This window comes from Pelophylax lessonae, assembly GCF_965119305.1.
Source record: "Pelophylax lessonae genome assembly, chromosome: 9".
Lineage (NCBI taxonomy): Eukaryota > Metazoa > Chordata > Amphibia > Anura > Ranidae > Pelophylax > Pelophylax lessonae.
In genome coordinates, this window is record NC_138776.1 from 8476103 (window position 1) to 8503726 (window position 27624).

Genomic DNA, 27624 nt, shown 5'->3' on the forward strand with positions numbered 1-27624 from the left:
TTGCACCCGGTGCAGCCACCCCCCGCCCTGCACCCCCCACGCTACGCCACTGGATGTTATGTATTTCAATGATGACGGCACGGAGCGGGAGCGGAAGGACATGCCCGAAACTGCAGAAATAGTCCCTGACAGCGAAGTGGTACTAGCGGAGGGTGTGCCGAACTCTCGAGACTGACCCACCGAACCCCTGGGGTTCGATCGAACCCAGGTTAAGAACCACTGCTCTATGGACTAAGAAGTGTCGGTGTGACCAGAGTTAACAACAGCTCTGTGGCCACACCCAAATGGGAGGAGCCCTTTTTGGGTTATTTGGAATCACTTCTGCTATATAAACCGATAGTCCAGATATGGTCCCTAGGCTCTGAGGAAGAGACGAGGCCTCGAAACGCGTTAACCAACATCAAAAACTGAAACTGTGGACTCTGTAATCATGGACTTCGCTGTTTGAATCTGATTTGCTGGTTTACATCACCCGTTTGTGAGTAGACATCTTTTATTCTGTTATTAATAAAGGCCTTATTGAGGATAATGCACTAGGCTGGGGCGCCCTTTCTTTGTGTTTTTGTTTGCAGTGTTACATTGACCACCCCGGTCATAGAAGGCAGCAAGGTTCAGCCATTGGGGATGCCGAGTCCTGTGACAGGAGTAGTCTGGGAGCCTTGTTTCTGAGTGCAGGAGTGAGGTGCCAAGCACCATACATTTCATTTATATAAGACAGGCCGGCTGATTGCAGACCGGTGGGCTGGGTTCATATTATTCTCAGGGTTCGCTCCCAGTTGGAGACAGCTGCACCCGGGCAGACAGGAGGTCTGGCCCCCAGGAGTCAGGAGGACTCCAGCGGACAGACAGGAGGTCTGTGTGTGAGAGTCGGGGGAGGGGCTCCCACCATCCCTGAGAGAGAGGCTGCAGGTGGCAGCCAGAGCACACGTTTGTCTGCAAGAGACAAGGTGACGGCCTGAGGACTAAGGCCAGAGTGAAGCTGCCAGCTTCGGGGAGTTCATGGTCTGAGGACCAGCACAAAGAGCAGAGGTACTGCTACTGAGAAATGGAGTGAGAGCCAGGTGGGCTAGCATTTTCAGTTTACTATATTATGACGGGAGAAGAACCCCTGCGTGGGAAACCTATGTTATTTTTCTGCTTGATGAACTTTCCTTTAATAAACATGGGCGAGGAAAGCCCTTAAAAGAAAGAAAAAGCGAGTGGGCGTGTCCTTTAAACGCTCTGCACTGCGAATCTCACACCTTTTACAGCGCAGTTCCTATTTATTTTATCTTTTATTTTTATACTTTAAAAAAATATATATTTGATCCCTTTTATTCCTATTACAAATAATGTAAACATCCCTTGTAATAGAAATAAGCAGGACAGGTCCTCTTCAACCTCCCCCCATCCGCGCTACAGCCTATATACGGCTGCAGCACGGACTTGAATTTTCGGGAGGCCGTTTTTAAACGGCCTCCCAGTGACACGCCCCCCCCGCGCTCTCCCGCGAGCGCGCAGCGGGGAAAATCTGTGTCGGCCGTGTCCAAGGGACACGGCCGATCACAGATCGTGGTGAATGGCCAATCACATCGGCCATTCACCACGTGATCGGGCCGTCCAATGAGCAATGATCTCATATGTAAACATATGAGTTCATCTCTCATCGCCGGCGCTCCTTCCTCACACAGCCACTGCAGTGTGAGGAAGGAGGGGGAGCCTCACAGCGCCGGGGACACAGAGACATGTAATCAGGGCACCGATCACCAGTGCCCTGATTACTAAAAGGTAAAAACATACACACAGTGCCCCCCATCAGTGCCCACCATCAGTGCCCCCATCAATGCCCACAATCAGTGCCCATAGTGCTGCCAGTCAGTGCCCATCAGTGCCGCTCATCAGTGCCACCCGTCAGTGTCGAGTGCCATCCGCCATTGCCCATCAGTGCCGCCTATCAGTGCCCATCAGTGCTGCCCGTCAGTGCCGCCTCTCAGTGCCCAGCAGTGCCACCTCTCAGTGCCACCTCTCAGTGCCCAGCAGTGCCACCTCTCAGTGCCCAGCAGTGCCACCTCTCAGTGCCCATCAGTGCCGCCTATCAGTGTCGCCTATCAGTGCCGCCTATCAGTGCTCATCAGTGCCGCCTCATCAGCCAACATCAGTGAAGGAGAAAAATTTATTTTCAAAATTTACTCGCAGAAAATAAGAAAAACTTTTTTTTTTTTCAAAATTTTCTTTCTTTTTTCTTTTTTTGTGTAAAAAATAAAAAACCCAGAGATGATTAAATACCACCAAAAGAAAGCTCTGTTTGTGTGAAAAAAATGATAAAAATTTCATATGGGTACAGTGTAGCATGACCGCGCAATTGTCAGTCAAAGTGTGAGAGCACTGAAAGCTGAAAACTGGCCTGGATGGGAAGGGGGTTTAAGTGCCCAGTAGGCAAGTGGTTAATGTGAGATCTGGGGTCAAAAATACCTCACACCTCACACCTCACATCTACACTAAAAAAGAAAAAAAAAAAAAAAAAAGTAATTTTACCCTTGCTGTTAAAAAAAAAAAAGGGCCCTTTAAGGCTGTTGGGAGGAAGTGACGTCACTCCGGTCCTCCAAGGCCATACAGGGGAGTGGGGGGGGCAGTTTGCCCTCACTCGGCTTCCTGCCCATCCGTGCATCCGATCTGATCATTTTCCCCGATACCGACAGCTCTGGTAAGCGGAGGACACGACCGGGAAGTGACAGAGGAGGGGGGAGGGGCACCTCCCCCGCCACCCATAAAAGTGATCCTGTGGTGAATCCGGCGCCAGGACCACTTTTATCAGATTCCGGATCGCCCGCTGTGTAAAACAATACCGGGGTTATGGCAGCTATCCGCTATCTGTTACCATAACAACGGTATATAACGCGGGGAAATCACAGGGGTTGATTACATGTTGCAGCGGAGATGATTTATTTTACCCGCGGCAACAGCTGATGCGATGTAACGTTATAAAACCCTACCCCGTGAGAATTCCCTACCCTCCGGAGCTGTGAGCATGCGCAGTGGGAAGCGGCTCAGCTGTTCCATGACGTATGTGCACCGGAAGTGACGAAGGTAGGGAATTTTCACGGAAGACCGGCAGCACTCATGCAGCCCCAGACCATGACACTCCCACCACCATGCTTGACTGTAGGAAGACACACTTGTCTTTGTACTCCTCACCTGGTTGCCGCCACACACGCCTGACACCATCTGAACCAAATAAGTTTATCTTGGTCTCATCAGACCACAGAACATAGTTCCAGTAATCCATGGTAAGTGGTACATTGGCGCAAGAAGAGGTCTCAGTATGGGCTAGTCCTGGGGACCCGAGTGGGAGGAGGGGGAGAAAAAGGGAGGGGAGGGGAAAAACAGGGGTCAGGGGGTCCCAAGTTCAGGGGATAGCTGTCCACTGTAGTGGCTGCCGGCGGGAGAGACAGAATTGATCTCTGGGGGAAGACAAGAGGAAAGGAGCGCAGCGCCTTCTAAGTGCAGCGTTCCACCAGCTGACAGGTAGCCCACAGACACCACCGAGGCCGCCCCTTCACATACGGAGGAACACCCCTGCCTCTCTCATCGGGACCCCCTGCCTCCACCACCAGGACTCACTCTAGTGATGCCCCAGATGACCTGCATATCTTGCTGAAGTGCCTCTCATTCACCTGAGTTGTGGTAATGTAATACTGCTTTACTCTACATTAAATGCCTTGCTGCACTTAGAAGGCGCTGCGCTTCTTTCCTCTTGTTCCAGTAATCCATGTCCTTAGTCTGCTTGTCTTCAGCAAACTGTTTGCCGGCTTTCTTGTGCATCATCTTTAGAAGAGGCTTCCTTCTGGGATGACAGCCATGCATACCAGTTTGATGCAGTGTGCGGCGTATGGTCTGAGCACTGACAGGCTGACCCCCCACCCTTTCAACCTCTGCAGCAATGCTGGCAGCACTCATACGTCTATTTCCCAAAGACAACCTCTGAATATGACGCTGAGCACGTGCACTCAACTTCTTTGGTCGACCATGGCGAGGCCTGTTCTGAGTGGAACCTGTCCTGTTAATCCGCTGTATAGTCTTGGCCACAGTTTCAGGGTGTTGGCAATCTTCTATAGCCTAGGCCATCTTTATGTAGAACAACAATTCTTTTTTTCAGATCCTCAGAGAGTTCTTTGCCATGAGGTGCCATGTTGAACTTCCAGTGACCAGTATGAGAGAGTGAGAGCGATAACACCAAATTTAACACACCTCCCCATTCACACCTGAGACCTTGTAACACTAATGAGTCACATGACACCGGGGAGGGAAAATGGCTATGTGGTCCCAATTTGGACATCGTCACTTAGGGGTGTACTCACTTTTGTTGCCAGCGGTTTAGACATTAATGGCTGTGTGTTGAGTTATTTTGAGGGGACAGCAAATTTACACTGTTATACAAGCTGTACACTCACTACTTTACATTGTAGCAAAGTCTCATTTCTTCAGTGTTGTCACATGAAAAGATAGAATAAAATATTTACAGAAATGTGAGGGGTGTACTTACTTTTGTGGGAGATACTGTATATCTTATTTGGTTACAGCGTTGTATAACTGCGGAAGTATTTAACGTAACACGGTGCTGTGTCACAAAAAGTAGCCTGGTCAAAAAAAGGTAAACCTTCCGGTGGTGGAGCAGAGGATGCTGCTTTGGGGGGAGTGGAGGGTGGAGGACACTACAGTTGGGGGGGGGGGGACAGTTGATGTAAAGGGGGGAGAGGACACTACAGTGGTGGGGGGGGGGATGTGAACAGCACAGAGGAGACGCTGTTGGCGAGGGGGGGTGGAGGGGTAGAGATTGCGATAAGAAATGGACAGAGGGCACTACTTCTGGGACTGGGGAGGCAGAGGACACTACAGTTGGGGGAGGGGGGACAGTTGATGCAAAGGGGGGAGAGGACACTACAGTGGGGGGGGGGTGATGTAAACGGAACAGAGGAGACACTGTTGGCGAGGGGGGGGGGGGGTTGGAGGGGCAGAGATTGTGATAAGAAATGGACAGAGGACACTACTTCTGGGACTGGGGAGGCAGAGGACACTACAGTGGGGGGTGATGTAAAGGGGGGAAGAGGACACTGCAGTGGCGGGTACAGAACACTACTGTGGGGTATGAGGGGGGCAGAGGACACTGCTATGTGGTCTGCATGGTCTAAAATGCCCGGGCCTTTTATTTTTTTTTTGTCCCAGTCCAGGCCTGACTGGAAGTCATATCCTTCGGGGATTGGGGACCTTCATTCTGGGGATCAAACACAACCAAATGGTTTCTTCATAGGTTTAGTAGGGACAAATTTCTGTGAACGTTGAAAAAAAGACCTCCCCAAATATTCTGATCCTGATCTTTTAACTTTACTGGACCCAACTACTGACCCTGGCACTGACCTACATCAAACCTTGATCTTGGTATTTTTTTCTTTATTTTTTATTTTATTTTTTTTAATTTTTTTTTTTTTGGATTCCTAATTTATGTTGGTTGTGGCACGGTGAGGGTCTATATTCTTTACTGTTTAATCAAGGCATGGAATAGAAATGCCCATTTTATTGCTCCTGTCACTGAAGAAAAGGATTTGTCAGGATAAGATCAAAGACAAATTACATTTTTCCTTCACAAATGGGACCGTATACCGTCTACCTTCAAATATGAAGTCTTTAGAGACCACAAAGGAGTTGTATGGCCAAATAGAAGAATGGAACTACAGGTTGAATTCTTTCTCCTTCTGCTCTGATTTTTGGCTTCTCTTTAATTTTTTGTTTTAATTCCTTAGCCATTCGCTCGGTTTTCTTCTCCCTCTCTCTTCCTCTTCTCCTTTCTGTTCCTCTCTCCTCCTATCTTCCTCTTCCCCTTCTGTTCCTCTCTCCTCCTATCTTCCTCTTCTCCTTTCTGTTCCTCTCTCCTCCTACCTTCCTCTTCCCTGGTCCGCTCTCATCTTATCTTCCTCTTTTCCCTTCATTTCCTCTCTCTTCCTATCTTTCTCTTTTGCTCTGTTCCCTTCTTTTCCTCTCTTTCTCTTTTTCGATATTATATTGAATATTTTTGTGTTATGAATACAAGAAACAGATATCTCACTGGCACTTTACTAGCTGATAGAGGCAACTCGAACATGGGATGAAGTATATAAGGTGTGTGCATCAGTCAAAAGTGTCAGTGAGCAGCAAAGCATTCCCCATAGAAGTATACACAATCAGCCATAACTTTATGGCCACCCACCTAATACTGAGTAGGTCCTGCTGCTGAGGACGTCGAATGACGAAACGCGTACGGCGCCGTCACATCACTTCTGGTTCCAGATCTTGGTGGAACACATTGCGTTCCGGAGACTCGTATACTGCGCTTTATACACTGTGATATTTTGAGTACCCATTTCTTATATGTGAATAAAATATTGCCATACAGCATCACACTATTTGCCCTTTCCTTGCTTCATATGGGATTACCACTTAACCTAACACCCTGATGATTACCCCTGAGTACTTGGGATAGGACCCCAACTACCCAGCGTGGATCCATTCACCAGGCCACAGGAGACCGAATAGGATACCCATGAACACCCTTTAGGAGCCTTAGAGAGGCCCCAGGAGTCCTACAGGGATTACCAGGTCCACACACCGGGACCCCCAGAGGGAGCCAGGACCCACCAGAGGGATCGTTTACCCATATTTTATACCCGCTCTATACCCCTGTGTGGGACGGGAATCTCTGGTGAGTGTGCTACTTACTTGAGGGATCACCAGCACCCCACCACTATACCCACCACAGGGTTACCACTGGGAATATCGCACAATGATTTACCATCTGGGTTGCACTATATATGGACTGTTTCCATTACTAGCCATTGATCACCTTTGCACATTGTCACTGTTTACTTTTGCACACTGTCACTTTAATTTAATAATTTGTGCACAGTGTCACTTTATTCGGTCATATTTATGCCCTAATCAGGGCCACCTTAAGAGCCCATTCAGACTAGCGCGACACGACTTTGGGGGGCGACCTGTGAAGTCGCGTGCACCGCTGTGCACCATGACTTCGGCGCGACTTGCAGAGACTTCACATAATGGAAGTCAATGCAGGTCGCTCCAGGTCGCCCCAAAGTAGTACAGGACCCTTTTTCTAAGTCGGAGCGACTTGTGGCGCTCCTATTAGAACGGGTCCTGTACTAATCAATGGACCGCGACGTACCGCGACTTGTCAGGCTGACAAGTCGCCTGACAAGTCGCGCTAATGTGAATGGGCTCTTATTTATTTATTTATTTGTTTATCTTCCAGTTTACAAACCCATCCATCCACTGAATATTAAGATCACCACTATTGTGTAACTCTTTATTTTTACATACTGTATATATCTTCAGCACCTTTATTTATTATTTTACATAGACCACCCACCTGGTATTCACCACCATCCGTTATAGTCCAGTTGGTTTGCACCTTACGGCACTAGTCACCTCATTACTTTTGTCTGTTTGTATTCATTACCAGACTGTTTGCATTGCATTGCTTTTTATTTATTTGTGATACACCCATTTTACATACCACTACCTACATTTCTAGGCAGCGCCATCACCCTTTTTCCCCCATTTAGCCATAACTTTATGGCCACCCACCTAATATTGAGTAGGTCCCCCTTTTTGCCGCCAACACAGCCCTGACCTGTCAAGCCATGAACTCCCCTAGACCTCTGAAGGTAGGCTGTGGTATCTGGCACTGAGCTGTCAGTAGTAGCTCCAGCTCCAGCCACCTGGGAACAGGAAGTCTGAGAGCAGCAGGAAAAAGTTTACATTTGAGAGATGAAACAAAGGTACATTCTACTTCTATTTACACATATTGTATTTATTTTACTCCATAAAGAAAGTTTAGTATTACTTAAAGGAACACCCACCTTTCCCCATGTCCACCAATCACTACCATGGTACACTTTCTTTTTGTAATTATTATCAGAATCGGTGAGTTTTAGGTAGGACAAATGAAATGCAAAATGAGCATTATTGTTTCTGGGCTGCACTACAAACATCACCTATCATACATGTGTGGTATCACTGCGATTAGCAGCAGCAGGAGAATTTATTTTGAGTTGTTATTTGGTGGTAGGTCATGGAAATAACAAGAAATATATAGCTACATTTAAACAAAAACACTTTTACTATTTTGGTTCAGTTCTCCTTTGAAAATAAAAATAAAATCAGGAGATATTCATTACCATTTACCATGAAAATAAAAGCCCAATTTGTCCTGAACAAAATGCGGTATATACCACCTGGATACACAAAGTAATTGTGATGATATGTACAGTTTTACTAACACTTGTCAAAGTTGCAAAATTGTGCTTAGGCATTAACATTTGTTTTACCCTCCGGCATGAAAGGGTTAATAGGATCAGTAACAGCCGGATGGAGCTACCTGAATTGAACCGGCAGGGAGGGGATGGAGTCTCGGCTCAGACTCATTCAAATCTAGATTTCTACCTTTAATCTATATTGAGCTATATAGTACATAGCGGGCCTTTCTTCAGCCAAGCTGTAAAGGAAAGCTTAGAAAATGCCTGAAAAGGAGCCGAGTGCTCCACCTACTGGCTGAAAAGGAGAACACAAAACAATCACACCCCCCTGCAAGAAATCTGTTATTCAATAATGTTTACTAAAACCTATACAAGCATACGACACATTTGCTAAATTTTTAGTTTTGGTTTAAATTTTATTTGGTTTAAATTTTATTCCACCTTTGATATATACTCAACACCTAATGTGTATAGCGCTTTCCCCCTGGGGACTCAATGCACTTAGAAGGTGAGGCAGATATCATGGTGATTGCGTTGGCCGGGAATCGAACCCGGCTCAGCTGTCAGCTGCTTGAAAAGCAGCTATGCTTACCACTGCACCATCAGCGCAAGGTAGCATGTCTTTGGAGTGTGGGAGGAAACCGGAGTACCCGGAGGAAACCCACGCAAGCACAGGGAGAACATGCAAACTCCATGCAGATAATGTCCTCTTCTAGATTAGAACCAAGGACCCCAGTACTGCAAGGCTAAACACTAAGCCTCTGTGCTGCCCGTATGCGGCCTCTGTTATATAAGGCCGCCCCCGCTGAGCAGGGTAAATCAGTGATGTCCAATAGAGCTTAGAGATGATGCCTTCAGCTCTACATTATTACGTGGCCGGGTTCCTTGATGTTGTCCATCTTATTTCCTGCAGGAGTGTCCTGTCTGTGAACATGAGGAGGTTTCTTTGTCTGAAATGTTGGTCTGTGGAGCAGCAATGTGAAAAATGCTTCCTGCTCATGTCTTCTGATGGTGAAGGTCTCTTCCATTCCCCCAACCCAATCCAACCCTTGGACAACTCCTGTTGTTAGGGATGGATGAGAGAATATTCTATATACAGATATGATGGGGGGTGACCCCCAATATACAGAGAACATTCTATATACAGATATGATGGGGGGTGACCCCCAATATACAGAGAATATTCTATATACAGATATGATGGGGGGTGACCCCCAATATACAGAGAACATTGTATATATTGCTGTGAAGCAATGACGTAAAAAATGTTGCTGTTTTCTTCTGATGGTGAACATCTCTTTGGTGCCTCTAACCCAACTCTAGGACAGCTTCATAAAGGACGTTACTGGTGTATTGTTGCGTCGCTATCACTCTGCGTTTGGGGCACTATTCAGAATGGTGCCATTTTGATGGTGAACGTCTCTTTGGTACCTCTTTTAGACAAGTTCATAAAAGACATCACAGGTGGAAAGAAATATCATAGGCCCCAGCAGAACAAGCCTAGGCCTTAAGCTGGGAAGACTCCTAACACCTGTGAAGACAAGAAGAATTCCTTTATTTTCTTCAAGGCTTCAACCTACAAGGCCAGACCTGGGCCAGGGGCCCAGTTTAGTCACAAGCATTGGTTACCTAATCTCCCAAGCCTGCAGACAAGTCCTATAAAACATCCTGAAGGGACGTCCCCACTTTCCAAAGGTCTGCTGATCTTTGTGGACACCTAGTCAGCAAGTTTCTTGAATGCTCAGGTGAGAGATGTGGTGTCCAGAGGCTACAAGCTGAAGTTCCGCTCTCTGCCCCAACCCCCCCACCCCGCTTTGTGTTGTCTAACCTGCCAACACAAAGCGGGGTGGGGGCAGAGAGCGTAACTCCCGCTTGTAGTCCCTGAGCACCACGTCTCTTACCTGAGCATCTGAGAAACTTGCTGATCATGTGTCCATAAAGGTCAACAGACGCCCCCCACTTTGGAAAGTAGGATTATCCCTTCAGGATTTTTAAGAGGACCTGTCTGCAGGTTAGAGGGATTGGGTCTTCAAGGCTTATGGCAATAAAAGGTGGCACTGATGGGCGGCACTGAAAAGCAGCACTGATTGGCATAACTTATAGGCACTAATAGGTGGCACTTATGGGCAATGATAGGTGGAACTGATGGCCACAGACTGGTGCCACTGATGGGCACAGAGTGGCATCACTGATGGTCACTGTTTGAGCTGCATGGAAATCAGGGCATTGATGATCAGTGCCCTGATTACCTTTACAAGTCTTCCCTGTGAGGAGATGCTGCTTATCTGCTCTCCTCACCTCACACTCTGTTAGTGTGAGAGAGGAAAAACCGATAAACGTCACTTCCTTGTTTACATGATCGGCTGTGATTGGACACAGCTGATCACATGGTTAAAGAGCCGCAGCCGCGGCTCTTTGCCGGGATCGTGGTCAGGCCGTGTCCCTGGAACATATTGTGCTCACAATCACGCAATCGATCTAGGCTAAACTGATGTTACCTTGCCCAGCCAATTAAATTGGCTGGAGATTGGTAACTGGAATCCACTTAGCCTAAGCTGGCAGTGGCACCGGGACACCATAGTGCTGGAGCGCTATGAAAAGTATGATTCGGGTTTAAGACTCCTGTTATTCCTCCTTGGTCTTCTTGCGGTTCTTCACTAGCCTGAATAATTCCCGTAGGTGAAGACGGGTTTGATTACTACGACTTTCTGCGCTGGGATTAACTGCCAGTGTTGCCCTTTGTTGACCAATTGCAGAATTCAATTGTGCATTGATGTCATCATTCACTGGTGACATAAGGAAACTCGGTAAGGAGAAGATATCTTTCTGTGGGATGATGTTGCTGTGATCCCTAGAAGGTGTGACGCTGGGAATGTCAGTCTTGTCCATAGCTCTGTCCGCATTTCTACTACGCTGTGGGACGTTGGGATGGACAGTAAATGCACTCTTTCGTAGCCTAATGCCGGAATTCATTGATGGGGTCATATATTTGGCTGGGAGGATCTCATCACTCCATGGCCTAGTGTTATCCATCGATTGAATGCTGTTATCAGGTGTTGAAGGAATGACGCTGGAAGAGACATTCGGTATCGTCTTTTCAGACGGAAGGTAATTCTGAGGAGGTGCGACTCTAGAAACGGAAACGTTAGTCTCTTCCATAGTGCTGTCCACATTTTCACTTGGTGGAAGGATGTCATCGCTCGTTGGGAATATGTTGCCATCCTTGGACACCTTGGTTGGCCTGCGCTTCTTCACTGGCCGGCGTAAATCCCGTAGGTGAGCACGGATGTGATCCCTAGGAGGTGCGACTCTGGGAATGGGAATGTCAGTCTCCTCCATGGTGATATCCGCACTTTCATTTGTTGGTGGGATGGTGTCATCACTTGCTGGTAGAATGATGTCACATGTTAGTGGAATAGTGTCATCAATTGCTGGTAGAACGATGTCACATGTTAGTGGAATAGTGTCATCAATTGCTGGTAGAATTACATCACATGTTGGGGGAATGGTGTCATCACTTGCTGGTAGAACAATGTCACATGTTAGTGGAATAGTGTCATCACTTGCTGGTAGAATGACATCACATGTTATTGGGATGGTGTCCTCACTTGTTGGTAGAATGACGTCACTCGGTGATGGGGTAACGTTGCTACTTGTTGGTTGGAACAGTCGGTAGAATGGCTTGAAATATATTAGGAGCAGTACCAGCAGCATGGTAATAAGCCCCAGAAAGCATTCTGACCGGTGCTCAGTAAAAATATTTATAAGCAGGGGTGGGACTGTGTTCTCTAAGACCACCCACCCCTCGGACCAGACTGACCAGAGTCCAGCGACCATCCATAGGTACCAATCACCAGCATCTATAGGCAGGGGTAGGATTATGTTCTCAAAGGTTGCCCCCCCGCTGTTCCATATATTGATAAGTAGATAAAGGAATGCACCCAGCTCCAGGAACATCAAATAGAGCTCTAACATTATGGCCAGGTAATTTTGGTGCAGGATGTACTGCAGAATGAGAAAACTTATCATGACTGCCCATCTAAACCAGAATGGAGGGCAGGTCAGGAATGAAAACCAGCTGATGGATTCTGGAGGGTCATTTTCAATTCCTCTTACTGTTTCCTCTACTGGCTGCTCTGTCCTCTTCATGTTCCCATCCTCCTCCTCTTTGCGGGTCTCTGGGGACCCTCCGATGACATCTCTGGGTACAGCCCATGGGTACAAAATTCTAAAAATCAGCGGAATTTCTGTTGGCTGCTGTGTTGTTTCCACAACTTCTTCCTCCTCTTCCATATGGATCTCTGGGGACCCTCCAATGACATTTCTGGGCTCCTCCATGTGGGTTTCTGGGAACCCTCCGATGACATCTCTGGGTACAGCCCATTGGTTCAAAATTCTAAAAATCAGCGGAATCTCCACTGGCTGTGGTGTTGTTTCCAAAACTTCTTCCTCCTCTTCCATGCGGGTCTCTGGGGACCCTCCGATGACATTTCTGGGCTCCTCCATGCGGGTCTCTGGGGACCCTCCGATGACATTTCTGGGCTCCTCCATGCGAGTCTCTGGGGACTCTCTGATGACATTTCTGGGTACAGCCCACGGGTACAAAATTCTAAAAATCAGCGGAATCTCCGCTGGCTGCTGTGTTTTTTCCACAACTTTTTTCTCCTCTTCCATGCGGGTCTCTGGGGACCCTCCAATGACATTTCTGGGCTCCTCAATGGGAGTCTCTGGGGACCCTCCGATGACATCTCTGGGTACAGCCCATTGGTACAAAATTCTAAAAATCAGCGGAATCTCCACTGGCTGTGGTGTTGTTTCCAAAACTTCTTCCTCCTCTTCCATGCGGGTCTCTGGGGACCCTCCGATGACATTTCTGGGCTCCTCCATGCGGGTCTCTGGGGACCCTCCGATGACATTTCTGGGCTCCTCCATGCGAGTCTCTGGGGACTCTCTGATGACATTTCTGGGTACAGCCCACGGGTACAAAATTCTAAAAATCAGCGGAATCTCCGCTGGCTGCTGTGTTTTTTCCACAACTTCTTTCTCCTCTTCCATGCGGGTCTCTGGGGACCCTCCAATGACATTTCTGGGCTCCTCAATGGGAGTCTCTGGGGACCCTCCGATGACATCTCTGGGTACAGCCCATTGGTACAAAATTCTAAAAATCAGCGGAATCTCCGCTGGCTGCTGTGCTGTTTCCACAATCCCCTCCTCCACATGGACCTCTGGGGATTGTATGATGGTATTTCTGTCTACTCCCCAAGGGAGAAACAGCATAAGAATGACGGTAAGGATTTTAGTCGTCATTTTCGTTTGAAAAGAATAACTGACAGGAAATGCCAATTACTATTAATGAAAGATTAGTATCTGACAAATAATACCAATCAATAAATTGACTCTGAATTCCAATTACTGGAAATAATGTGATGAAATACAATTCAATCACTCAGGAGCTCTGCAAGAGAGATGCTTCTTCTGTGCAGTCCAAGAGCCAACTGCCAAATTCTCCCTGTGCTCCTCTATTTATAGGCTGCAGACAGGTCATGTGACCACAACTGACAAAATCATAATGTTCGTGAATTCTGTGTGCTGGCTGCAGGTCATGTGACTACAACTGACAAAATCATAGAGCCTGTGCATGTAAACAGCCCTCAGCCTCTCATTGGTTTATCCGGCAGCTGCTTCAATCTGATTGGCTGTTCTGTGTTCTGACTGGCTGTTTGGTAGAATGTGGAAAGGATGGTATTATATAACATGGAATACTGCGTATATGTTCACTAAAGTGGAATGTTTCCTATTGGATGTAATATATATTATAGGAGAGTTTAGGAGCAGAATGGAGTCATGGAGCAATAAAACCCTTTACAGACTAAAAAAATTAAATGGCCGCATCAGACAGAATATATATATATATATATATATAAATATATATATACAAATATATATATATACATACAAACATATATATATATATATATATATATATATATATATATATATATATATATATATATTATTATAGCAGATCATATTTTATAATTATTAATAATTTTATTATTACATATTATTTTATATATTTTTCCGATTGTTATTCATACATGATATTATATTTTATATCAGTATAATATTAATAAAATGTAATAACAAGTTTTATTATTAGTTTATTTATTTCTATGTAATACTAATTGTAATAGTATTTACTATATTAATTATTGTAAATATTAATACAATTAATAACAATGAAAATTATGATAATATCAATGGAAGTATAAAGAAATGTTTCTCTGTATTCGGTCAGTAGAAGTCTCCTCTGTATTTCTTCTGTTGACATTTCATTGACTGCACTTATCTCCGGTGCCACTAGAAGCCATCACTATAGAGTCCTTCCGGTAGTGATTATAGAGCTCCAGCTGGGCGGAAGTGATGTGTGAGGAGGGTGTGTGTATATAGGGGGTCCCTGTAATGATGGGGAATTCGGGGAAGCTGCGCCCCCTGGTGGCAGATTTTTTGTCTCTAGCCGCAGTTCTTTTCTGCACAGATATTTATCTGCTTTCTTATCATTTCTCTCTGATCAGACCATTGGTGGGATCATTTTACTATCACTTGGCACTTTAGTTCACTGTCACTTTTTTCTTTATAGTGACTTTGGTTCATTATCATTGAATTATTTATTTCTTTGCTGCTATTGTGGTTGATTTTCACACATGTTTGTGCATTTTATGCACTTTTTGCACCACCTTACCACATCACTATATATTTATTTCATGTCACTTATTTATTTCCTGGTATTTATATGTATAACATTAGTTGCCTTTTATTTTATTGGGATTGATTGAGCGCCGATTTTATTGATTTTATAGGTGTCATCACCGCCACCCATCAGAAAATGTACCGGAAGTGACGTTCTGAGACAGGGGGAGGCGCTCATTATTATCCAATCAGAACTAATATGGTGACAATATTGTTTCTTATTTATACTTCTATTTATTATTGTCATTATTGTATTTTTTTATGATTATTATTATAAATGTTTATTTTAACCACTTAAGGACCGAGCCCATTTCTGACGCGTTGTTTACAAGTTAAAATCAGTATTTTTTGCTAGAAAACTACTTAGAACCCCCAAACATTATATATATATATTTTTTTAGCAAAGACTCTGAAGAATAAAATGGCGGTCATTGCAATATTTTTTATCATGCGGTAATTGCACAGCGGTCTTCCAAACGCCATTTTTTTGGGAAAAATTACATTTCACTGCATTTAAAAAAAAAATAAACAGTAAAGTTAGGACACTTTTTTTTTTACATTGTGAAAGATGATGTCACGCCGGGTAAATAGATACCCAATATGTTACGGTTTAAAATTGCGCACACCCGCGGAATGGCGACAAACTACGGTCAATAAAAATCTCCATAGGCGACGCTTTAAAATTTTTAATGGTTACCAGTTTTTTTTTTAAATGATTGCTCTCGCTCTGGCGATCGCGGGGATACCTCACATGTGTGGTTTGAACAGAGATTTCATTTGCAGGCGTGACTTCCGTGTACGTCTTCTTTCGTGCGCAAGCTGACGGTGACGGGGGGCGCTTTAATTTTTTTATTTTCCCTCTTTTATTTTATTTTTTTAATTTTAGCACATGTTTAAAAAAAAAAATGTTTAAAAAAAAATTGTTATCATTTATATTATTATCATCATCATTATTAATTATATTATTAGCGTCATTATTAAAGAAATCATTTTATCGTCATTAATTATATTATTAGCATCATTAAATAAATCATTATCAGCGTTATTATATTATTAATGTCATTAAATAAATCATTATCATTGTTATTGATTATATTATCAGATGAACGGCAGATCCCATCCCCCAACATCTCCAGGGTGGAGAGGAAAACTGACATCAGTCGGGAGGAGTAAAATCTGTGTGTGAGAAATGATGGAGATCCAGCAGCTTCCCTGAGCCGCTCTGCATGAGGTTGACGGTAAACCACTACAGATGCCAGCATTGTACCCTCCAGTTTCCTCCTGTCCCCCCCCCCCACCCCATTATACTTTCCTCTCCTGCCCCCCCCGTACTATACTTTTCTATCTTTGCTCCCCCCTCCTTTACTATATTTTTCCCACCTGGTGCCCCCCCATACTACTATACTTTTCTCCCCCCCCCCCATACTATACTTTTCTCTCCTGGCCCCCCTGTACTATATTTTTCTCACCTGGTGCCCCCCCATACTATTATATTTTTCTCTCCCCCCCCCATACTATACTTTCCTCTCCTGCCCCTCCCCCCGTACTATACTTTTCTCACCTGCCCCCCCATGCTATACTTTTTGCTCCTGCCCCCCCCCATACTATACCTTTCTCTCCTGCCCCCCCTTCCCCTGTACTATAATTTCCTCTCCTGGCCCCCGGCCCCCCTTCTCCCCGTACTATACTTTTTCTCTCCTGCCCCCCCCATACTATACTTTCCTCTCCTTGCCACCCTGTACTATATTTTTCTCACCTGGTGCCCCGCCTTACTACTATACTTTTCTCTCCTGGCCCCCCGTAGTATACTTTTCCCTCCTGCCTCCCCCGTACTATATTTTTCTCTCCTTGCCCCCCCATACTATACTTTTCTCTCCTTGCCCCCCTGTACTGTTCCCTGAATCCCCTGTGCTCTGCCCTGCTGACCCCTCCCCCCTGCTTATCTTATAGAGGGGTGCTAATGACCTATGTTGAGGTGTGCCACTTCCCTAGCGGTACTCTAATGATACAAACATATGCATGTAAGGGTCATGGATTATAAAGTCTGCACATACAAAGATAATTTTGTAATTCTCGATGTATATAGTGTACATAGTGTGAGTACTTACATAGCTGATCATATCTGAACTTTACATGATCTGGTTGGGCTGGATCTTGTCTGGCGGTGTATGGCCATATAGATTTTGATCGAGTTTGTAAAAGCCACTAGGAGCACGGTCAGGTGGATGCTCAAACAGTTTTGCATCAATTTCCCTACTATTTCCCTTGAATCAGGGTACTTTTTTATGAAAAAAATTTTTTTTTTTGCCTATCCCTTTAGATTGGTGGCATTCACACTGGACGATATACCCATATAGTGAGGCTATTGGCTTCCTCCTTTTAGGACTTCAGATGACCATTCACATGTGAGGCATCCACCTGACCGTGCTCCTAGTGGCTTTTACAAACTCGATCAAAATCTATATGGCCATACACCGCCAGACAAGATCCAGCCCAACCAGATGTTTTTAAATTTATGTACAAGCATGTAAAGTTCAGATATGATCAGCTATGTAAGTACTCACACTATGTACACTATATACATAGAGAATTACAAAATTATCTTTGTATGTGCAGACTTTATAATCCATGACCCTTACATGCATATGTTTGTATCATTAGAGTACCGCTATGAACTACCCCTGATGAAGGAGCAAACATTTGTCTTCGAAACATGTCGGGTTTCATGTTCTAGCGCCACAAGCTTTTTCTGTATCTGCCCCACGCTTGTACAATGTTTTTAATTTTATTGTTTTTCATTTTTTGTATCTAATAAAGCCAATATTGAATATATACTTATCTCTCTATTTCCATGTGCCTTTAAAGTCCCAATTAGGGGAACTCCTTCCTTTTGCATTGTTTATCTTAGGTTTCTCCCAGAATTGAGCATCTATACAAAAAAAAGGAAGAAGTGTCACAGGGAGATATGTTTTATTATTTATTCTATTGCTTCTCAAAGAATATTTCTTGTTATATCTGCAGCGCGCTGATCACACCGATGTTCCGCAATCTGTAGATAGGAAAATTATTTCAGGGGTTCCCCAAGCTCTCAGACTGCTCACCAGGGGTTCCCCGAGCTCAGACTTCTCACCAGGGGTTCCCCGAGCTCTCAGACTTCTCACCAGGGGTTCCCCGAGCTCTCAGACTTCTCACCAGGGGTTCCCCGAGCTCTCAGACTTCTCACCAGGGACTCCCCCAGCTCTCAGACTTCTCACCAGAGGTTCCCTGACCTCTCAGACTTGTCACCAGGGGTTCCCTGAGCTCTCAGACTTCTCACCAGAGGTTCCCCGAGCTCTCAGACTTCTCACCAGAGGTTCCCCGAGCTCTCAGACTTCTCACCAGAAGTTCCCAGACCTCTCAGACTTCTCACTAGAGGTTCCCCGAGCTCTCAGACTTCTCACCAGAGGTTCCCCGAGCTCTCAGACTTCTCACCAGAAGTTCCCAGAACTCTCAGACTTCTCACCAGAGGTTCCCCGAGCTCTCAGACTTTTCACCAGAAGTTCCCAGAACTCTCAGACCTCTCACCAGGAGTTCCCCGAGCTCTCAGACTTCTCACCAGGGGCTCCCCCGATCTCTCAGACTTGTCACTAGGGGGTTCCCCGAGCTCTCAGACTGCTCACCAGGGGTTCCCCGAGCTCCCAGACTGTTCACCAGGGGTTCCCCCGATCTCTCAGACATCTCAACAGTGGTTCCCCGAGCTCTCAGACTTGTCACCAGAAGTTCCCAGAACTCTCAGACTTCTCACCAGGAGTTCCCCGAGCTCTCAGACTTCTCACCAGGGGCTCCCCGAGCTCTCAGACTTTTTACCAGGGGCTCCCCGAGCTCTCAGACTTGTCACTAGGGGTTCCCCGAGCTCTCAGACTGCTCACCAGGGGTTCCCCGAGCTCCCAGACTGTTCACCAGGGGTTCCCCCGATCTCTCAGACATCTCAATAGTGGTTCCCCGAGCTCTCAGACTTGTCACCAGGGGTTCCCCGAGCTCTCAGACGTCTCACCAGGGGCTCCCCGAGCTCTCAGACTTCTCACCAGGGGCTCCCCGAGCTCTCAGACTTCTCACCAGGGGTTCCCCCGAACTCTCAGACGTCTCACCAGGGGTTCCCCGAGCTCTCAGACTTCTCACCAGGGGTTCTTCCAAGGTAAAAAGGTTGATAAACACTGTCTTAGTGCCGGTTCACACCCCAAAAACGCACTCCAGATCTGTTCTAGTGCGTTTCTACATGCGCATTTTAGTGTGGTTTTTTTCATTGAGTTCTGGAGCGTTTTTGATACGTTTCTGGATGCATTCCTGATGCTTTTCTTCCCTACTTTTTCCATTTTCTTTTCTCTATCGTTCATCGACAGACGCAGCTCTCCTTAATCATAGACTCATGGGGTTATGCTCCTCCTTCTAGGGATAGTCACTAGGCAGAAAAAAACTTGTCCACGCCTATGGGGGCTGTCCCAGCAGGCATTACCCCTCAGGCTCTGCTATACTCCAAACAGTTTGTTCTGCCTAGTGTCAGGGATAGGACCTAGTTCTCTGCTGGGACTTCGGTCTTAGCTGTATCAGGGAGAATTTGTGATTCTTAAATTTTTGAACTAGTTAGTTCCTGAGGACCAAGATCCAGAGGAACTACAAGCAACAGCTGGCTGGTATTTGAACTGGATAATCTAGATCCTTAAGGTCTCCCAGCCTGGCCTGCGAGCATGAGCAAGTTATAGTCCAGAACTAGGCATCGCCAGGACAGTGCCCTGATGGATGGGGGGCCTGCGAGTGGATCGTCTCGCTGGGACGCAGACGACCCGGAACGCCCTGAGTCGCAGCTTCCCTTTGGCTAACAGCACCCCCATCGCAGGAGGGAGATGATCTGTTTTTGGAGTGGTATGGTGGGTAAGCTGTCCCCCCAACACCCATGGAGGGCGTGGGACTATCCCTGGAATGGTCGGACCTTAGGGGCTCCCTCGGTTCCCTGGCACCCCCTAGGACAATCTGGGTTCCCCTTGCTTCTCCCTCCCCTAGTAGGTTTTCACCGTTGGGGGGGTAAAAATGAATCCATTTTGGCGCTTCCTTGAGGTGGATGGATCATCCTGGGTGGGGACCCTTTGTTGCCTTTTGTTCTGTAGCCGCTTTCTGGAGGTCCCAGGGAAATCGCATGGCGCACAATGGGGGCCACCATTTCATGAGCTCTGTGTTTCCCATTAGGTTGTATGGGCGCCATTACCCTTTTCCCCCATTCAGCCATAACTTTATGGCCACCCGCCTAATATTGAGTAGGTCCCCCTTTTTGCCACCAACACAGCCCTGACCTGTCAAGCCATGGACTCCCCTAGACCTCTGAAGGTAGGCTGTGGTATCTGGCACTGAGCTGTCAGTAGTAGCTCCAGCTCCAGCCACCTGGGAACAGGAAGTCTGAGAGCAGCAGGAAAAAGTTTACATTTGAGAGATGAAACAAAGGTACATTCTACTTCTATTTACACACATTGTATTTATTTTATTCCATAAAAAAAAGTTTAGTATCACTTAACCGGTTGCCGACCGCCGCACGACGATATACGTCGGCAGTCAGCCCCGGCCAGGCAAAGTGACGTATATATACGTCACTAGCCTGTCACTTGCTTGGGAGCCAATAGCGGGCGAGCGCGCGCCCGCGGAGGCACGCTCCTGCCCCGGCTCATTCCCCAGCAAGTCAGTGCGTGTGACCGGCAGACCCGATGTCCGCCGGTCACTCGCCGATCGTCGGTGCAGAGGGAGAAAGTCAGGCGGCTGATGTAAACAAGCCGCCTGTCGTTCTCCCCTGTGTATGAATGGTGATCATACGGTTCTACTATGTAGGACCGTTGATCACTGTTCCTACACTTCAAGCCACAGCCAATCACAGTAAGAATCACGCCCCTAGGGACACACATAACCCCTCCCTCTCCAATAAAGTTAACCCCTTCACTACCAGTGTCATTTTGCAGTAACCGTGCATATGTATAGCACTGATTACTGCAGTAATGTCACTGGTAACCCCAAAAGTGTCAAAAATGTCAGTCAAGGGTCCGATCTGTCCGCCGCAATGTCGCAGTACCGCAAAAAAAAACGCAGATCGCTGCCATTACGCGTTAAAAAAAAAAAACACCAAAAATGACAGAAATCTTTCCCTTAGTTAGTAAACGCAATAACTTTTGCGCAAACCAATCAAAATACGCTTTTTGCGATTTTTTTTTTTTTTTTTTTTTTACCAAACATATGTAGCAGAAAACAAATTGGCCAAAAATGTTAAAAAATTTAGATTTTTAAATTTTTTTTGGGGGGGGGGAATTTCATATAAAAAAAATATGAAAAATATTGTTGTTTTTGCAAAATTTACGCTCTTTTTTTGTTTATAGCGAAAAAAGTAAAAATCGCACAGGTGATCAAATACCACCAAAAGAAAGCTCAGTTTGTGGGAAAAAAAGGACGTCAAATTTGTTTAGGTACAGCGTCGCACGACCGCGCAATTGTCCATTAAAGTCACGCAGTAAAAAATCGCAAAAAAAACCCTGGTCAGGAAGGGCGTAAAATCTTCCGGGCTTAAGTGGTTAAAGGAACACCCACCTTTCCCCATGCCCACCAATCACTACCATGGTACACTTTCTTTTTGTAATTATTATCAGTATCGGTGAGTTTTAGGTAGGACAAATGAAATGCAAAATGTGCACTATTGTTTCTGGGCTGCACTCAGGGCCGGCCCAAGACATTGTGCTGCCTGGGTTCAAGAATGAAATGCCCCCCCCCTCAAAAAAAAAAAAAAATCAGGCCACCCAAAAAGCCCCCACATCCATTATATATAAAATCTTGAAAATATTATATATGCTGTTATCCTCTTCCACAACTCACCACAGGACCGGTCCACGTCCACCAAACACCCACTGTCTGTCCTCAGTGCAGCCAGGGCTGGCCCTACCAATGGACCCAGTGGGACCCATGGTAGGGCCAGCCCTGGCTGCACTACAGGTACAAACATCACCTATCATACATGTGTGGTATCACTGCGATCGGCAGCAGCAGGAGAATTTATTTTGAGTTGTTATTTGGTGGTAGGTCATGGTAGTAACAAGAAATATATAGCTACATTAAAAAAAAAAACACTTTTACTATTTTGGTTCAGCTCTCCTTTGAAAATAAAAATAAAATCAGGAGATATCCATTACCATCTACCATGAAAATAAAAGCCCAATTTGTCCTGAACAAAATGCGGTATATACCACCTGGATACACAAAGTAATTGTGATGATATGTACGGTTTTACTAACACTTGTCAACGTTGCAAAATTGTGCTTAGGCATTAACATTTGTTTTACCCTCCGGCATGAAAGGGTTAATAGGATCAGTAACAGCCGGATGGAGTTACCTGAATTGAACCGGCAGGGAGGGGATGGACTCATTCAAATCTAGATTTCTACCTTTAATCTATTGCAGGCATGTCCAACCTGAGGCCCGGGGGCCGCATGCGGCCCGGAACCGCAGGCAATGCGGCCCACTGCCCCCTGACAATTTTGTTTTTGCTAGGGAGGAAGGAAGTCAGGTTGGGGGCACGGCCACAGCGGCTTCCAACTAATGGTAGGCAGAGGCTGCCTCGGAGGGGAGGGAGGGGGAGGTGAGCATGTGCAGTGTTTCTGACTCCTACCGCCATGACCACTTCAAATCACTGAAGTGGTCATGGTGGTTAGAGTGTTCCTTTAATATCTCTCAGAAGAAGTAAACCTCTGTATACTGATTCCATTTCATTTGATCATCCTCTAGTTGTGTTAAATTAGTGCGGGGGGTGCGGCAGCATTTTATTACTTATATACCTTAACTATAGTATATATTTTATATGCGGCCCGAGAAAATTTCTCTACACTCAATGTGGCCCCCGAGAAGCCAAAAGGTTGGACACCCATGATCTATTGAGCTATATAGCATATAGCGGGCCATTCTTCAGCCAAGCTGTGAAGGAAAGCTTAGAAAATGCCTGAAAAGGAGCCGAGTGCTCCACCTACTGGCTGAAAAGGAGAACACAAAACAATCTCACCCACCTGCAAGAAATCTGTTATTCAATAATGTTTACTAAAACCTATACAAACATACGACACATTTACTTCATTCATTTTAGTTTAAATTTTATTTGGTTTAAATTTTATTCCACCTTTGATATATACTCAACACCTAATGTGTATAGCGCTTTCCCCCTGGGGAACTCAATGCACTTAGAAAGTGAGGCAGATATCATGGTGATTGCGTTGGCCGGGAATCGAACCCGGCTCAGCTGTCAGCTGCTTGAAAAGCAGCTATGCTTACCACTGCACCATCAACGCAAGGTAGCATGTCTTTGGAGTGTGGGAGGAAACCGGAGTACCCGGAGGAAACCCACGCAAGCACAGGGAGAACATGCAAACTCCATGCAGATAACGTCCTGTTCTAGATTTGAACCAAGGACCCCAGTACTGCAAGGCTAAACACTAAGCCTCTGTGCTGCCCGTATGCGGCCTCTGTTATATAAGGCCTCCCCCGCTGAGCAGGGTAAATCAGTGATGTCCAATAGAGCTTAGAGATGATGTCTTCAACTCTACATTATTATGTGGCCGGGTTCCTTGATGTTGTCCATCTTATTTCCTGCAGGAGTGTCCTGTCTGTGAACATGAGGAGGTTTCTTTGTCTGAAATGTTGGTCTGTGGAGCAGCAATGTGAAAAACGCTTCCTGCTCATGTCTTCTGATGGTGAAGGTCTCTTCCATTCCCCCAACCCAATCCAACCCTTGGACAACTCCTGTTGTTAGGGATGGATGAGAGAATATTCTATATACAGATATGATGGGGGGTGACCCCCAATATACAGAGAACATTCTATATACAGATATGATGGGGGTGACCCCCAATATACAGAGAACATTGTATGAATTGCTGTGAAGCAATGATGTAAAAAATCTTTGCTGTTAATTTATTTTTCTGATGGTGAACATCTCTTTGGTGCCTCTAACCCAACTCTAGGACAGCTTCATAAAGGACGTTACTGGCGTATTGTTGCGTCACTATCACTCTGCGTTTGGGGCACTATTCAGAATGGTGCCATTTTGATGGTGAACGTCTCTTTGGTACTTCTTTTAGACAACTTCATAAAAGACGTCACAGGTGGAAAAAGAAATCATTGGCCCCAGCAGAACAAGCCTAGGCCTTAAGCTGGGAAGACTCCTAACACCTGTGAAGACAAGAAGAATTCCTTTCTTTTCTTCAAGGCTTCAACCTACAAGGCCAGACCTGGGCCAGGGGCCCAGTTTAGTCACAAGCATTGGTTACCTAATCTCCCAAGCCTGCAGACAAGTCCTATCAAACATCCTGAAGGGACGTCCCCACTTTCCAAAGGTCTGCTGATCTTTGTGGACACCTAGTCAGCAAGTTTCTCGAATGCTCAGGTGAGAGATGTGGTGTCCAGAGGCTACAAGCTGAAGTTCCGCTCTCTGCCCCAACCCCCCACCCCGCTTTGTGTTGTCTAACCTGCCAACACGAAGCGGGGTGGGGGCAGAGAGCGTAACTCCCGCTTGTTTCCCCTGAGCACCACGTCTCTTACCTGAGCATCCAAGAAACTTGCTGATCATGTGTCCATAAAGGTCAACAGACGCCCCCCACTTTGGAAAGTAGGATTATCCCTTCAGGATTTTTAAGAGGACCTGTCTGCAGGTTAGAGGGATTGGGTCTTCAAGGCTTATGGCAATAAAAGGTGGCACTGATAGATGACACTGATGGGCGGCACTGAAAAGCAGCACTGATTGGCATAACTTATAGGCACTAATAGGTGGCACTTATGAGCAATGATAGGTGGCACTGATGGCCACAGACTGGTGCCACTGATGGGCACAGAGTGGCATCACTGATGGTCACTGTTTGAGCTGCATGGAAATCATGGCATTGATGATCAGTGCCCTGATTACCTTTACAAGTCTTCCCTGTGAGGAGATGCTGCTTATCTGCTCTCCTCACCTCACACTCTGTTAGTGTGAGAGAGGAAAAACCGATAAACGGCACTTCCTTGTTTACATGATCGGCTGTGATTGGACACAGCTGATCACATGGTTAAAGAGCCGCAGCCGCGGCTCTTTGCCGGGATCGTGGTCAGGCCGTGTCCCTGGAACATATTGTGCTCACAATCACGCAATCGATCTAGGCTAAACTGATGTTACCTTGCCCAGCCAATTAAATTGGCTGGAGATTGGTAACTGGAATCCACTTAGCCTAAGCTGGCAGTGGCACCGGGACACCATAGTGCTGTAGCTCTATGAAAAGTATGATTCGGGTTTAAGACTCCTGTTATTCCTCCTTGGTCTTCTTGCGGTTCTTCACTAGCCTGAATAATTCCCGTAGGTGAAGACGGGTTTGATTACTACGACTTTCTGCGCTGGGATTAACTGCCAGTGTTGCCCTTTGTTGACCAATTGCAGAATTCAATTGTGCATTGATGTCATCATTCACTGGTGACATAAGGAAACTCGGTAAGGAGAAGATATCTTTCTGTGGGATGATGTTGCTGTGATCCCTAGAAGGTGTGACGCTGGGAATGTCAGTCTTGTCCATAGCTCTGTCCGCATTTCTACTACGCCGTGGGACGTTGGGATGGACAGTAAATGCACTCTTTCGTAGCCTAATGCCGGAATTAATTGATGGGGTCATATATTTGGTTGGGAGGATCTCATCACTCCATGGCCTAGTGTTATCCATTGATTGAATGCTGTTATCAGGTGTTGAAGGAATGACGCTGGAAGAGACATTCGGTATCGTCTTTTCAGACGGAAGGTAATTCTGAGGAGGTGCGACTCTAGAAACGGGAACATTAGTCTCTTCCATAGTGCTGTCCACATTTTCACTTGGTGGAAGGATGTCATCACTCGTTGGGAATATGTTGCCATCCTTGAACACCTTGGTTGGCCTGCGCTTCTTCACTGGCCGACGTAAATCCCGTAGGTGAGCACGGATGTGATCCCTAGGAGGTGCGACTCTGGGAATGGGAATGTCAGTCTCCTCCATGGTGATATCCACACTTTTATTTGTTGGTGGGATGGTGTCATCACTTGCTGGTAGAATTACATCACATGTTGGTGGAATGGTGTCATCACTTGCTGGTAGAACGATGTCACATGTTAGTGGAATAGTGTCATCAATTGCTGGTAGAATGACATCACATGTTATTGGGATGGTGTCTTCACTTGCTGGTAGAATGACGTCACTCGGTGATGGGGTAATGTTTCTACTTGTTGGTTGGAACAGTCGGTAGAATGGCTTGAAATATATTCGGAGCAGTACCAGCAGCATGGTAATAAGCCCCAGAAAGCATTCTGACCGGTGCTCAGTAAAAATATTTATAAGCAGGGGTGGGACTGTGTTCTCTAAGACCACCCACCCCTTGGACCAGACTGACCAGAGTCTGGCGACCAGCCAGAGGTACCAATCACCAGCATCTATAGGCAGGGGTAGGATTAAGTTCTCAAAGGTTGCCCCCCCGCTGTTCCAGATATTGATAAGTAGAAAAATGAATGCACCCAGCTCCAGGAACATCAAATAGAGTTCTAACATTATGGCCAGGTAATTTTGGTGCAGGATGTACTGCAGAATGAGAAAACATATCATGACTGCCCATCTAAACCAGAATGGAGGGCAGGTCAGGAATGAAAACCAGCTGATAGGGTCTGGAGGGTCATTTTCAATTCCTCTTACTGTTTCCTCTACTGGCTGCTCTGTCCTCTTCATGTTCCCATCCTCCTCTTCCATGTGGGTCTCTGGGGACCCTCTTATGACATTTCTGGGCTCCTCCATGTGGGTCTCTGGGGACCCTCCGATGACATCTCTGGGTACAGCCCATGGGTACAAAATTCTAAAAATCAGCGGAATTTCTGCTGGCTGCTGTGTTGTTTCCACAACTTCTTCCTCCTCTTCCATTTGGGTCTCTGGGAACCCTCCAATGACATTTCTGGGCTCCTCCATGTGGGTTTCTGGGGACCCTCTGATGACATATCTGGATACAGCCCATGGGTACAAAATTCTAAAAATCAGCGGAATCTCCACTGGCTGCTGTGTTGTTTCCAAAACTTCTTCCTCCTCTTCCATATGGGTCTCTGGGGACCCTCCGATGACATTTCTGGGCTCCTCCATGCGGGTCTCTGGGGACCCTCTGATGACATTTCTGGGCTCCTCCATGTGGGTTTCTGGGGACCCTCCGATGACATCTCTGGGTACAGCCCATTGGTAAAAAATTCTAAAAATCAGCGGAATCTCCACTGGCTGCTGTGTTGTTTCCACAACTTCTTCCTCCTCTTCCATACGGGTCTCTGGGGACCCTCCGATGACATTTCTGGGCTCCTCCATGCGAGTTTCTGGGGACCCTCCGATGACATTTCTGGGCTCCTCAATGGGAGTCTCTGGGGACTCTCTGATGACATCTCTGGGTACAGCCCATGGGTACAAAATTCTAAAAATCAGCGGAATCTCCGCTGGCTGCTGTGCTGTTTCCACAATCCCCTCCTCCATGTGGACCTCTGGGGATTGTATGATGGTATTTCTGTCTACTCCCCAAGGGAGAA